At 45.7% G+C, this 15,164-nt stretch overlaps 1 long non-coding RNA gene across 2 annotated transcripts in view; it reads left to right on the top strand.

Moving 5' to 3' along the window:
- LOC147096636 (uncharacterized) overlaps positions 1-14,269 on the top strand; it is a 49,246-nt gene extending 34,977 nt beyond the window's left edge. Inside the window, exons 2-4 of one of the 2 annotated variants that reach the window (XR_015074526.1) lie at positions 9,383-9,553; positions 12,316-12,384; positions 12,864-14,269. This is a non-coding gene — a long non-coding RNA (uncharacterized LOC147096636). Of the gene's footprint in view, positions 1-8,144; positions 9,554-12,315; positions 12,385-12,863 lie in introns of those variants that run through there. The other variant, XR_015074525.1, reaches the window with a different exon arrangement.
- The last annotated feature ends 895 nt before the right edge of the window (positions 14,270-15,164 follow it).

Genomic DNA, 15,164 nt, shown 5'->3' with positions numbered 1-15,164 from the left:
GTCCATAGTGTAGGCGGAGGAGGTGGATGCAGGCTGGATGTAAAGGTCCATGGTGTAGGCGGAGGAGGTGGATGCAGGCTGGATGTAAAGGTCCATGGTGTAGGCGGAGGAGGTGGATGCAGGCTGGATGTAAAGGTCCATGGTGTAGGCGGAGGAGGTGGATGCAGGCTGGATGTAAAGGTCCATGGTGTAGGCGGAGGAGGTGGATGCAGGCTGGATGTAAAGGTCCATGGTGTAGGCGGAGGAGGTGGGTGCAGGCTGGATGTAAAGGTCCATGGTGTAGGCGGAGGAGGTGGATGCAGGCTGGATGTAAAGGTCCATAGTGTAGGCGGAGGAGGTGGGTGCAGGCTGGATGTAAAGGTCCATGGTGTAGGCGGAGGAGGTGGATGCAGGCTGGATGTAAAGGTCCATGGTGTAGGCGGAGGAGGTGGATGCAGGCTGGATGTAAAGGTCCATGGTGTAGGCGGAGGAGGTGGGTGCAGGCTGGATGTAAAGGTCCATAGTGTAGGCGGAGGAGGTGGATGCAGGCTGGATGTAAAGGACCATAGTGTAGGCGGAGGAGGTGGATGCAGGCTGGATGTAAAGGTCCATGGTGTAGGCGGAGGAGGTGGATGCAGGCTGGATGTAAAGGTCCATGGTGTAGGCGGAGGAGGTGGATGCAGGCTGGATGTAAAGGTCCATGGTGTAGGCGGAGGAGGTGGATGCAGGCTGGATGTAAAGGTCCATAGTGTAGGCGGAGGAGGTGGATGCAGGCTGGATGTAAAGGTCCATGGTGTAGGCGGAGGAGGTGGATGCAGGCTGGATGTAAAGGTCCATGGTGTAGGCGGAGGAGGTGGATGCAGGCTGGATGTAAAGGTCCATGGTGTAGGCGGAGGAGGTGGATGCAGGCTGGATGTAAAGGTCCATGGTGTAGGCGGAGGAGGTGGATGCAGGCTGGAGGTAAAGGTCCATGGTGTAGGCGGAGGAGGTGGGTGCAGGCTGGATGTAAAGGTCCATGGTGTAGGCGGAGGAGGTGGATGCAGGCTGGATGTAAAGGTCCATAGTGTAGGCGGAGGAGGTGGGTGCAGGCTGGATGTAAAGGTCCATGGTGTAGGCGGAGGAGGTGGATGCAGGCTGGATGTAAAGGTCCATGGTGTAGGCGGAGGAGGTGGATGCAGGCTGGATGTAAAGGTCCATGGTGTAGGCGGAGGAGGCGGAGGAGGCGGAGGAGGTGGATGCAGGCTGGATGTAAAGTTCCATGGTGTAGGCGGAGGAGGCGGAGGAGGCGGAGGAGGCGGGTGCAGGCTGGATGTAAAGAATATTTACTTTACTAAGAGCATAGTCTATTTATAGGATATAAGTGCAGGACATTAGGAGGGAAGAAATGGACCGATGATCTCATCCAGTCTTCAAATGGTTTATATTTCTCTGTGTAGGACTGTGTGTTTGTAGCAGGGGAGGGACAAGCGAGGAGGTCAGAGAAGCACTGACCAGAGCAGTGTCAAAAAAAGAGAGAAAGAGAGCAAGAAAGAAGAAAAATAAACACAACATGTCGGTAAACAATCGCGTTCAAGGTTCCTCCCTGTGTATATTAAATCACAGAAGACAAGTGCATTGTAGGATCTCCTGTGACACAGAAAGACAATTCCTCCCTGAGCTGAGATCAAGACCCATTGCACCGTCTCCAACTCATTCTTTCCCAAGTCCTCAAAATTATGGAACTCTTCACCTCCCTCAATCTTCCCTTTCCTTTACAAGCTGCAAGTTTTAGAAAACGGGGGCAATAGTATCTTTTGGCAATCGTGTAAAGAGGGCAATGTCGGATTGGGCGGTCGTTAGGGACCTCGTCCGATTCCCATTGTGGAAACGAAAATCGGGCGGAGCTTATAACGGGCGGGTGATCTGACATCGCCCTGGTTACACGATCACCAAAAGTTTCTTCATTTATCCCGTCTTCTCTCCTCGGCCTTCTGCGCAGGCTTTAACCCTTCAAGCATTCTCGAAAGAAATTGAGAAACAGGTCCTGAAAGGGTTAAATCTGGCTGTGCCCCTGAATCACTTTACCACATTACTAAATCTTTTTAATATCACCCAGAGGGATTAACTGGTGGTTCCTATGCAATTACTGGTTTTTACTATAACAGCTAGATCCAGGCCCTTGGAAGCTGTCCCCAGTTACTGTTTTATTGACCCTGCTACAGTGAGACAGTAAAAGGCTGAATTATCGACAGGCCGCAATGGAGATTTCTGCATCTAACTGCATCTGCACAAATCACTGCATGACCTGAGTGGAAGGGAGAGGAGGCTGCATGAATATTTCATTCTACATTGAGTCTGTGTTTGTCATTTAGTGGAAACAAAATATAAGAAATGAATGGTTTAAACTAAAAGCCGAGCGAGCTTTGCCCTGAAGGCTCAGTAAATGAATGCACCACCTTCTCGAGATATCAGCTACAGGGAAGGGTCTCGGTCTGTGCAGTGCCCACTGACCTGGACCAGGGTGGCATTTGGGTTGGTGCAGTTAGCCGTACCATTTCCAACGCCCCTCCCCCCGGCCCCTCCCCCCACCGGCCCCACCATTCAACCGGCTAATTAGAAGGAAAATCAGCCAGGGTTCCGACCATTGATTACAGTCCAGATGAACAACTTTTAATGGACAGGACCTGCATTTATTTAGCACCTTATCATATCTGAAACACTTCAAAGTGCTTTACATACACAGTTACTTTGAAGTGCAGTGACCGTTATGTAGACAAATGTAGCAGCCATTTTGTACACAGGACGATCCCACAACAGCAATGAGAGGAATGACCAGTTAAGCTATTTTTGATGCTGTTAGATGAGGGCTGAATATTGGCCAGGACAGTGGGACAACTCCCTGCTTCTCTATCAGTAATACCATGGGATCGTTAACAGGCAAAAGTGATTTGACATCTCATCTAAACAACAGCACCTCCCAACACTGCACAGGTGTGTCTGCCCAGAGTATGGACTCAAGTTCTGTTTTGGGGCTTGAATCCATGTCCTTCTGACTTAGAGTGGAGAGTGCTACTAACTGAGCCAAGCTGACAGATCAGCATTATAATCACTAATGATTTTTAAAGGCTTTTAAAAAGGTGTACGGAATACTGGGCTTTGTAAACAGAGGCATAGACTACAAAAGCAAGGAAGATATGTTAAATCCTCATTAACACTGGTTAGGCCTCAGCTGGAGTATTGTGTCCAATTCTGGGCACCACACTTTAAGAAGGATGTCAAGGCCTTGGAGAGGGTGTGGAGGAGATTTATTAAAATGGTACCAGGGATGAGGGACTTCAGTCATATGGAGAGACAAGAGAAACTGGGATTGTTCTCCTTAGAGCAGAGAAGGTTAAGGGGAGATTTAATAGAGGTGTTTAAAATCTTGAAGGGTTTTGATGGAGTAAATAAGGAGAAACTGTTTCCAGTGGCAGGAGGGTCGGTAACCAGAGGACACAGATTGAAGATAATCGGCAAAAGAACCACAGGGGAGGTGAGGAGAATGTTTTTACAGCGAGTTGTTGTGATCTGGAACGCGCTGCCTGAAAGGGCGGTGGAAGCAGATTCAATAGTGACTGTGAAAAGGGAATTGGATAAATACTTAAAAAGGAAAAATTTGCAGGGCTCTGGGGAAAGAGCAGGTGAGTGGGACCAATTGGAGAGCTCGCTCAAAGAGCCGGCACAGGCACAATGGGCCAAATGGCCTCCTGCTGTGGTGTATCATTCAATGATTCTATATTAGTTTGAATTCACTGGTTTTGGTCCAAAGTCAACAGAATATTGAATTTCAGCCATGACCCTTTGTAACGCTGTTCAGGGTCCAAGCGATTGAGAGAGTGCATTTTGAACTGCCAGGAACTTTCGTGCATTGTGTCTTCTTCATGGTTGTAGGATGTGACTAAGTGATATTCTCTGGGCTTGAATTTGCTGTGGGACTGGGTGACGTTACTTCAGTGCATGTATGAAAGGGAGTGGGAGAGTTTTAAGGTGCGCGATCGAGTGAATTCACCGGCCTTGTCCTTCCAGAGAAAGGAATATTGAATTGAAAAGGAATGATGAGTTGACCCGAAATTAGATTTCCCCGCTAGACCTCCAGTGAAAGAAGTTGAAGAATTTGACAAGAGATTAAAGCACAGCCTTTCCACACAAGTCAAATTTTGTTACCAAGGCAAAACGATCAAAAGAAAAGAGAAGGAAAAGCACTCATTATCCTGGAGCCTGAAATGGACCAGACATTTACTGTCCTCTGACTAACCTCAAGAGTTTACAAGCAATGACAGGTTAGCAGGTAAACACCATAACCATAACCAGACTAATCAGGTGCAAGCCACAGGAGGCCCAATCGGCTAAAAAGCGGCGGCAGCAGCGAGGCCCAACCACAGAGCCTGGACCTGGACCTGGGAGAGAGCAGCATCGGCAGAGCTTAAAAGTGGCGGCAGCAGCGAGGCCCGACCACAGAGCCTGGACCTGGACCTGGGAGAGAGCAGCATCGGCAGAGCTTAAAAGTGGCGGCAGCAGCGAGGCCCGACCAATTCAGCAGCAGGGGAGAGAGGTAAAAAGTAATCAAAGTGTGACGTCAGCAGGAAGCAGGTAAGTGATTGGTTGGTGAGTATTTCTCTCTTTTTTAAACTTTAACTCTGGTTTATAGTTTCTAAGGTCTCTCTGGTGTAGCGGGGACTGTTAGTAAAACTATTTAACTGTAGTGTAATTAGTGGGATTGATTGATTTAATTTAAACTCAATTAATTAAAGGGTAAATCATGGCAGGACAGCCCGGCCCCGTGATCTGCTCCTCCTGCGATATGTGGGAACTCAGGGACACTTCCTGTGTCCCTGACAACTACGTGTGCAGGAAGTGCACCCAGCTGCAGCTACTGACAGACCGCATTGCAGCGCTGGAGCTGCGATTGGATGCATACTGGAGCGTTCACGATGCTCGGGACATCGTGAATAGCACGTTTATGGAGTTGGACACACCACAGGTAGAGGTTGGACAGGAAGAAAGGGAACGGGTGACCAACAGGCAGAGTACTAGGTGCAGGCAGGTAGTGCAGGGGTCCCCTGTGGCCATCCCCCTCTCCAACAGATACACCACTTTGAGTACTGTTGGGGGGGATGGCTTATCAGAGGAAGGCAGCAGCAGCCAACTTCCTGGCACCAGGGGTGGCTCTGCTGCACAGAATGGGAGGAAAAAGAGTGGTAGAGCTATAGTAATAGGGGATTCAATTGTAAGGGGAATAGATAGGCGTTTCTGCGGCCGCAAACGAGACTCCAGGATGGTGTGTTGCCTCCCTGGTGCAAGGGTCAAGGATGTCTCCAAGCGGCTGCAGAACATCTTGGAAGGGGAGGGTGAACAGCCAGTTGTCGTGGTGCATATAGGCATCAACGATGTAGGTAAAAAGCAGGATGAGGTCCTAAAAGCGGAATATAGGGAGTTAGGAGGTAAATTAAAAAACAGGACCTCAAAGGTAGTAATCTCAGGATTGCTACCAGTGCCACATGCTAGTCAGAGTAGAAATAGAAGGATACTTCAGATGAATACGTGGCTAGAGGAATGGTGCCAGGGGGAGGGATTCAAGTTCCTGGGACATTGGAACCGGTTCTGGGGGAGGTGGGACCAGTTCAAACCGGACGGTCTGCACCTGGGCAGGGCTGGAACCGATGTCCGAGGGGGAGTGTTTGCTAGTGCTGTGGGGGAGGGTTTAAACTAAAATGGAAGGGGGTTGGGAACCTGAGCAGGGAGACAGAGGAAAGGGAAACAAGAATAAAAGCAAAAGATAGGAAGGAGAAAAACAAAAGTGGCAGTCAGAGAAATCAACGGTTTAAATCAAACATGGCCACAGTAAATAATAATTCTAATAGATCTAAGAGCTTTAAAAAAACAAGCCTGAAGGCTTTGTGTCTTAATGCGAGGAGCAATTGTAATAAGGTGGATGAATTGGCTGCACAAATAGAGGTAAACGAATATGATTTGGTTGGGATTACGGAAACGTGGCTCAAGGATGGCCAAGACTGGGAACTCAACATCCAGGGGTATTCGATATTCAGGAAAGATAGGCAAAAAGGAAAGGGAGGTGGGGTAGCATTACTGGTTAAAGAAGGGATTAACACAATTGTAATGAAGGATATTAGCTCTGATGATGTGGAATCTGTACGGGTAGAATTGAGAAATACTAAGGGGAAAAAAACATTAGTGGGAGTATTATATAGACCTCCAAACAGTAAGGCGGAGGTTGGGGATAGCATTAAAATGGAAATTAAAGAAGCGTGCAATAAGGGCACAGTAGTCATCATGGGTGACTTTAATCTACATATAGATTGGGCTAACCAAATTGGTAACAATACTGTGGAGGAGGAATTCCTGGAGTGTTTACGGGATGGTTTCCTGGATCAATATGTCGAGGAACCAACCAGAGATCAGGCCATCTTAGACTGGGTATTATGTAATGAGAAAGGATTAATTAGCAATCTTGTTGTACGAGGCCCCTTGGGTCGGAGCGATCATAATATGATCGAATTCTTCATTAAGATGGAGAATGAAGTAGTTGACTCAGAAACAAGGGTCCTCAATTTAAATAAAGGAAACTACGATGGTCTGAAGAGCGAGTTGGGTAGGATTGATTGGGGAATGGCACTCAAAGGGGTGACGGTGGATAGGCAATGGCAAACATTCAAAGACCGAATGGATGAACTACAGAAGTTGTTCATCCCAGTTTGGCATAAAAATAAAACAAAAAAGGTGACTCAACCGTGGGTAACAAGGGAAATTAGGGATAGCATAAGATCCAAGGAGAGGACATACAAATTGGCCAGAAAAAGCAATAATCCTGAGGATTGGGAGCAGTTCAGGATTCAACAAAGGAGGACAAAGGGATTAATTAAGAAAGGGAAAATAGAATATGAGAGTAAGCTTTCAGGGAACATAAAAACTGACTGTAAAAGCTTTTATAGATATGTGAAGGGAAAAAGATTGGTGAAGTCAAGCGTAGGTCCCTTGCAGTCAGAATCGGGGGAATTTATAATGGGGAACAAAGAAATGGCTGACCAACTAAATACATATTTTGGTTCTGTCTTCACAAAGGAGGACACAAATAACCTCCCAGAAATGCCGGGGAACATAGGGTCTGATGAAAGGGTGGAACTGAAAGAAATCAGTATTTGTAGGGAAATGGTGTTAGGAAAATTGATGGGACTGAAGGCCGATAAATCCCCAGGGCCTGATAATCTACATCCCAGGGTACTTAAGGAAGTGGCCCTAGAAATAGTAGATGCATTGCTGGTCATCTTCCAGAACTCAATAGACTCTGGAACAGTACCCATGGATTGGAGGGTAGCTAATGTTACCCCACTATTCAAAAAAGGTGGCAGAGAAAAAGCAGGGAATTATAGACCGGTAAGCCTGACATCGGTAGTGGGGAAAATGCTAGAGTCCATTATAAAAGATGTAATAGCAGAGCACTTGGAAAGCAGTGACAGATTCGGACAAAGTCAACATGGATTTACAAAAGGTAAATCATGCTTGACTAATCTACTGGAATTTTTTGAGGATGTAACTGGTAAAATAGATAAGGGAGAACCAGTGGATGTGGTGTATTTGGACTTTCAGAAGGCTTTCAATAAGGTCCCGCATAAGAGATTAGCGTGCAAAATTAAGGCACATGGGACTGGGGCAAGGTATTGACTTGGATAGAGAACTGGTTGGCGGACAGAAAGCAAAGAGTTGGAATAAACGGGTCATTTTCCAAGTGGCAGGCAGTGACTAGTGGGGTACCGCAAGGATCGGTCCTAGGACCCCAGCTGTTCACAATATATATTAATGATCTGGACGAGGGAATTGGATGTAATATCTCCAAATTTGCAGACGATACAAAGCTGGGTGGGAGGGTATGCTGCGAGGAGGATGTCATGAAACTCCAGTACGATTTGGACAGGTTAGGTGATTGGGCAGAAACATGGCAAATGCACTATAATGTGGATAAATGTGAGGTTATCCACTTTGGTGGCAAAAACAGGAAGGCAGATTATTATTTGAATGGCAATAGATTGGGAGAAGGGGAAGTGCAAAGAGACCTGGGTGTTCTTGTGCACCAGTCACTGAAGGTAAGCATGCAGGTGCAGCAGGCGGTTAAGAAGGCAAATGGTATGTTGGCCTTCGTAGCAAGAGGGTTCGAGTACAGGAACAAGGATGTCTTGCTACAGTTGTACAGGGCCTTGGTGAGACCGCACCTTGAGTATTGTGTGCAGTTTTGGTCGCCTTATCTGAGGAAGGACGTTCTTGCCATGGAAGGAGTGCAGCGAAGATTCACCAGGCTGATACCTGGGATGACAGGAATGACGTATGAGGAGAGATTGTGTCGATTGGGCTTATACTCACTGGAGTTTAGAAGATTGAGAGGGGATCTCATCGAAACCTATAAAATTCTGTCAGGCCTGGACAGACTAGATGCTGGAAGGATGTTCCCGATGGTCGGGGAGTCCAGAACCAGGGGTCATAGTCTAAGGATAAGGGGTAAGCCATTTAGGACTGAAATGAGGAGGAATTTCTTCACCCAGAGAGTGGTGAACCTGTGGAATTCTCTACCACAGAGGGCGGTGGAGGCTAATACATTAAATATATTCAAGAAAGAGTTGGATATATTTCTTAAGGCTAAGGGGATCAAGGGATATGGGGAGAAGGCAGGGACAGGGTACTGAATTTGAATGATCAGCCATGATCTCATTGAATGGCGGAGCAGGCTCGAAGGGCCGAATGGCCTACTCGTGCTCCTATCTTCTATGTTTCTATGTTTCTAACAATGGCCTCCTTCTGTGCCATAAATTTCTATGATTCTATGAAACGTGAATGAACTTCTCAAGTCGAATGACCTTTTCTGTTCCTAAAGGTTCCTTGTACTCAGATTGACTAAATATTGGTGAACTTTTATTGGTGAAATGATAGAAATTTGCGGCCATTGGCTCCTGCTGAATTATTTCTCGATGTGACTTCACTCCTTCAGCAGAGGAGAGGAGTAAATTAGAGGGAAAAGGTTCAAAATGAAGACCATCAGCTTGAAGGCAAGATCTAAAATATGTCAAGTGGGGCAAAGGCCTTGGATGAGAGTGAGGGCCGGCAGGGGGTTAATAATATGACTCCCTTAGCACAGCTGCTGCACAGAATATGTGCAGAGGAAGCCTTGTGTACTTGTCTGCTACAGTCTTCCAGAGAGATTCATTTTTAATTAACTGATGCTCTCTGCATGTCCTCTGCTGGGATTTTACCAAAAATATTGAGAAAGCTGTTTGGGGTTTTATCTTCAATAACGGAATGAAGTGTGGATGTTAGCTGTCAGCCTGCTTAATGTTTCTCTTTATCATTTCATCTTCTTGGTTATTTTTCCTCATTCCAGCTTTCTTCTTCCTCTCCGAAAGGGCGATAGTTTGTCAGACTGGGCCACATCCAATTGTCTGTTCTATGTTAGTAGTCAACCTCCTTCCTCCTCTGCTTCACAACAACACGTTTTGACTAAGCACGAGAAGCTTGATGGTGGAGTATACGCAACAGACTTAATTGATACCAGGTATGTGACCAGCTCAACTGGACTGGCTTTCGGTTTCTAGCTCCAACTTTTGAACCCTCCGAAGATCTGTTGAAAACCATGCTCCTTTATACATCATATATTTTGCCTATGTCAAAGGTACATGTCACAGATAAAACCTTGTGACGTTTCTATTCCTGAATCCTTTGAAGACAGTCCATTCATGTAAACAGTTTCGTTGTTTACTTCAAAGATACTTCCCTTAAACAAGACTTCCTGACGAACTGTTCTTAACCTCTTTGAAGAACAGGCTTTATTAACTATTATCTTTCTACGCTATAGTTAATGGATCCCTCTACCTATGTTCATTACCCTCACCACTAAAGTTGTACTTTAATCACTCATGGCTGATGTCAGTACTGTCTCTTATTCCCTTGCACAAGCATTTCCCGTATATAACACTCGGGCACTGAAAGCAGAAGACGAGCCAGGCTTTCCTCTCCTGACACTTCAAATCCATCCTGTTTATCTTGGAAAGTCTGTTACTGCAAGCTACAAGGAAGTTTGATCATTAACCTTTAACTCCCCAGGATGTCCATAAGAACATAAGAAATAAGAGCAGGGGTCGGCCATTCGGCCCCTCGAGCCTGCTCCGCCATTCAATAAGATCACGGCTGATCATCGACCTCAACTCCACTTTCCCGCCCGATCTCCATATCCCTCGATTCCCCTAGAGTCCAAAAATCTATCGATCTCAGCCTTGAATATACTCAAAGACTGAGCCTCCACAGCCCTGGGGCAGAGAATTCCAAAGATTCACCACCCTCTGAGTGAAGAAATTCCTCCTCATCTCAGTCTTAAATGGCCTGCCCCTTATCCTGAGAATATGCCCCCTAGTTCTAGACACTCCAGCCAGGGGAAACAACCTCTCAGCATCTACCCTGTCAATCCCCCTCAGAATCTTGTATGTTTCAACATATCCACCGCTTTTTATTTCTTCTCATTCATGCTCGCATAGCGAGGGTGACTGCGCATACAACATAATTCAAGTTCACTACGTTTTAAACTGCCTCCCACCAGTCATGATTTCCAAGGGTAGATGGCCCCTTTTCAATGTCAGCAATATGTTGTTTCATAAACACTGTCTGATATTCCAAGAAAATTGTTCCCTTTATTGACCCTGCAGTGGCTAATGCAAGGTTTTAATCTTATCACCATCACACACCCATTTGCTCGTACAGTCTGTTTCATTTGATTAATATTATGCCATGATTCAGATAAAGAAAATAATAACATATTGTACAGAATGCTACAGTGTACCATATTATCAAGAAATCGTGGATTTATAAGCTTCTCCAGATCTCCTATCAATTTTCTTCTCGTTGATATTTCCTGCTGGCTTTCATTCATCCCAAATTCATTGTTAGCTCGAAGGGACCCAACCCTGAATTTTAGAAATCTATGGGGCATGTGTCAGTGCCTTGATTGGCAGGCGATGGAGCACCATAACCAGGTCTAATTCGGTCCTCACCCAGTGTCCACACAAGCAGTAACGTTTCTTTGCAAAAGAGGAGTCTTCAGTGAACATTACCTGAAGCCTAAGATTATGAAGGGAATTGGCCAGATTGTTTGTTGTACTGAAAGGTTCAAATACCAGGGGACAGGTTAAAAATTAGGAAGTTAGGAGGAAGAAGGTGCGTTTCTCTCCCAAAAGGTAACAAGTTCAGGGAAGGTCACTGAAGCAGACAGTATAAAGGAGTTTGAGGAAATTAGACATGTTCCTGAAGAGAGAAGGGATTGGGAGCTATGCTGAGAAGTTGGGTAGGTGGGGTTGAGGGATATAATGAAGAGTTGGGGATATGGGGCTGAACCTAGAAAAAGGGACATCCTGTTGAGCCTAAAGACCTTTTCCTTTTCCTAACAAATCTTGCATTTCAAAACCTATGGCATGGGAGCAATGGGGAAGCGGGAAAGACTGGTTAATGTACAGGTATCTCTATTGGCAATTCAAACACATCCCAGGCCTGAATTCCAGTTTTATCGGCATCTGCATTGTCCTACAGTGTGGCACAGAGAGGTATGAAATGAAGCGGCTAATGACCAGAGTAATAATAGTCATTAAAATACAGGCATTATTCTTTTATTGTAGAAAATTGTGACATTTTAAGAATAGTCTTTAGTCTCTTGGCTTGTTCTTGCTCGTCTGTTTCTTTTGTGTCTTCCTGTGTGTAATTTGTGTGCTATTTACAGGATCCTGCATTAAGAGTGTACTTTAGTATTTGGCATTTGTTGACAGCATTGTCAGCTTGGCTCAGTTAGTCGCACTCACCTGAGTCAATGGATTGTGAGTTCAAGGATGTGAAGCCTTGACACTTCTGGTCTCCGCACTCCATTCACCATCCAGTTGGTCAGCGCCTCGGCTTGGGGCCTGGGAAGGAATTTTCTCTCTTCAGGCACTGATTGCCCAGCAATGTACGTACACCATTTTCTGTATGTGTTTCGGGGAGCTGGGTAACGAGTCCTGGGTAAAACCGGCCAACAGTATTCGGGAAAGTGAAGCATTTTTCAAACATTCACCTTGCGAATTTCCCCAATCGAGCAGACGACAACAGAAATATTGTCTCCTTCTCTGCAAAGGTGAAAGATTTGGGAATTGTCAAATTTAAATAACCCTGTTTGAATTTCCATTAATGGGATATCCACAGATCTAATCTAGAGACCCACAATTTATTTCTAGAAGTAGTTTTGTGTCAATAGAGTGCTATTTCACCTATTTTATTCTTTTTCCCTTTTCTCTCTGAAAGAAAGAAATGAAGGTGAAGGTGAAGACCCTCATGGTGGAGTATACACGAGCAGCTGGAGCCCTTCTTCATGTGAGTTGAAACCAGTGGGCTCCAAGCTTTTTATCTTCATGGTCCACAGTGTCTCAGTCCACATATGAAGTTCAAACTCCTGTTTCCCATTAATTCCATCTGTTTCAAGTTACTGATATGCACAGATCTCGGTGTCGAAATTAGGAGTTATCCATCAGTAAGGCGACGGTTTAAAAAAAAGCCTTTTCCAAACTTCCAGAGCCACAAAATTCAAACAGAACAAACCAGTAAAAAATAAATAGAAGGACAAATGGGGATTGAGTTGACTGAACTTCAGGGACTAGATAGATAGATAGGTACATTTATTTCTATAGCTTCTTTCATGATCTTAGGACGTCCCAAAGCACTTTACAGCCAATGAAGTACTTTTCTGAATTGTAGTCACTGTTGTAATGGAGAAAACGCAGCAGCCAATTTGCACCCAACAAGCTCCCACAAACACCAATGTGATAATGACCAGATTATCCGTTCTTTTTTAGTGATGTTGATTGAGGGATAAATATTAGCCATGACACCGGGGAGAACCCCCCTGCTCTTCTTCAAAGAGTGCCATGGGATCTTTTACGTCCACCTGAGAAGGCAGAACGTCTCATCCAAAAGACGGCACCTCTGACAGTGCAGCACTCCCTCAGCACTGCACTGGGAGTGTCAGCCTGGATTTTATGCTCAAGTCCCTGGAGTGGAACGCGAGCCCACGATCTTCTGATCAGCTATGTCCTGGAGCCACCTCAATTCTAAAGAGACTCAACTTAATCCTCTTCCAAACCCAAGGATGCTGAAACATTCTGACTTGTTACAGCCTGTTCTACGCTGCTATTAAATCCTTGTGAGCTTGTACATCAGACAGAAAACTTCAAGTTGCTGGATAGAACATGGTGAGAATTAAGTGAATATTCACACAGAGGACCATCAGATATGCTTCTGTTTGCAGATGGACTGATATATATTTTATAATGATGATAAAACACTCCACGTAACCAAAGATGAAAAATGTCCTAAATATTTACTGTGATCTCCTGAAGTTTGTCTCCAGAGAGAAATTATTTCATTCAAAACACCACTTTATTCTGCAATTAATTCCACTGATGCGCATTTACACTTCACCTCATCGTGTCTCTCAGAAATATCTCAAAATGCTTCACATTCAATAAGGGGGATTGAGTAGGAGAGTGAAGAGGTAAGGATATTTTGTATAGAGCTCTGGTTATGCCATGATTGGCGTACTGAGTGCAGTTTAAAAAAGGATATTAAAGCCTTAAAAAGCAAACCGTGTGGATTCACCAGGATGGTACCAGAGATGGGAAGCTACAGTTATGAGGAGAGACCTGAGATGGATCTGGTGAGATGACAGACCTGGGACAGTTTCCATGGCAGTAGATTAGGCTACGAAGAGATTTAATGGAGACTTTTTTAAAATCTGAAGAGTTTTGATGAGGGATCGTCAATTTTAAATTGCCACTGAGAGTGAGGAGAGAGATTGGGAGAAACCTCTTTACACCAAGGGGTGTTGGAGCTTGGATTGTTTTGCCACAGGGAGCGACTAAGGTTGAGACAATTGCATCTTTTCAGGAAAAACTGGATAAATATTTGAAACAGACTCGTGTATTGGGATAGTTTGGATTGCTCTAGCAAAGAGTCAGCACAGACAAGATGGTCTTCCTTTGCTATGAACTTAACAGATTCTAAAATACATTGAAATGCAGTGATTGTTATATATAGCCAGTGCCAATAATGTCCTATAAAGAGCAAATGGGGTAAATGACCAGTTAATCTGTTTTTCGTGGTTTTGTTTGAGGGGGGAATGTCGGTCAGGATTCCGGAGACTCCTGTATAACACCCTGTATCTCTATTATATATATATATATAATAAAAAAGGATCGTGGTGTCTGTCTGTCTGTCTGTCTGTGTGCATGTCCGGGCATCACTCAAAAGTTATAGAGCGTACCCACACATATGTTATATCAAAAGAAAGCTTATGATTAGGGGAGTGTCATAGGTGTATTTACTTTTTGGTCAGACAAAAATTGTTTGGACAGTATACAAAAAACGTTCAAAAAATGTACAAAATCCGCTCATTAGCGGTTGACCAATCATACCGCTCATTAGCGTTGAGTGACATGATGGTTGACCAATCATACCGCTCATTAGCGTTGAGTGACATGATGGTTGACCAATCCTATGGGGGAAGCGCGCTGCATCACGGGGGGGCATTTCATGGCATGTGTGGGCAGGGCCTAATCCTGCAGCCTGCGGTTAGTGCCTCACAAAATGGCGGCCGCCCTTCTTCACCCGCAAAATCTCCCTCCGGCTCTCACCATTTAGCGGGGGAGAGGCTGCTTTAAATTAGATCGTTCACTCAGTCACGTCTCTCTTCATCTCTTTTGTTTTTCTTTTCTCTGGCCGGCTGCGTGAGAAAACAGAGAACCACGCAGCCCGAGAGACAGCGAGCAGGGGAGCAGCGGCAGCGGGCCGCAGCGGGAGCTGAGCTCGGATGACTCGGGCCGGGCCTGAGGCGCTACGCCGCGCACGGGGGCTCCGGCTCAGCGGATCGGGCACTCATCAGGGATCGGCCCGCAACACATCGACCGGAGGAGCGGCGGCTCTCTCTCTCCTTCCCCCCCTCTCTCTCTCTCTCTCTCCTTCCCCCCCTCTCTCTCTCTCTCTCTCCTTCCCCCCTCTCTCTCTTTCCTTCCCTCTCTCTCTCTCTCTCTCCTTCCCCCTCTCTCTCTCTCTCCTTCCCCCCCTCTCTCTCTCCTTCCCCCCTCTCTCTCTCCTTCCCC

This window comes from Somniosus microcephalus, chromosome 34 (genome assembly GCF_052327205.1).
Source record: "Somniosus microcephalus isolate GS21.2 chromosome 34, FLI_Smic_1.0, whole genome shotgun sequence".
Taxonomy (NCBI): Eukaryota; Metazoa; Chordata; class Chondrichthyes; order Squaliformes; family Somniosidae; genus Somniosus; species Somniosus microcephalus.
This window is presented reverse-complemented; position numbering and strand designations above follow the sequence as displayed.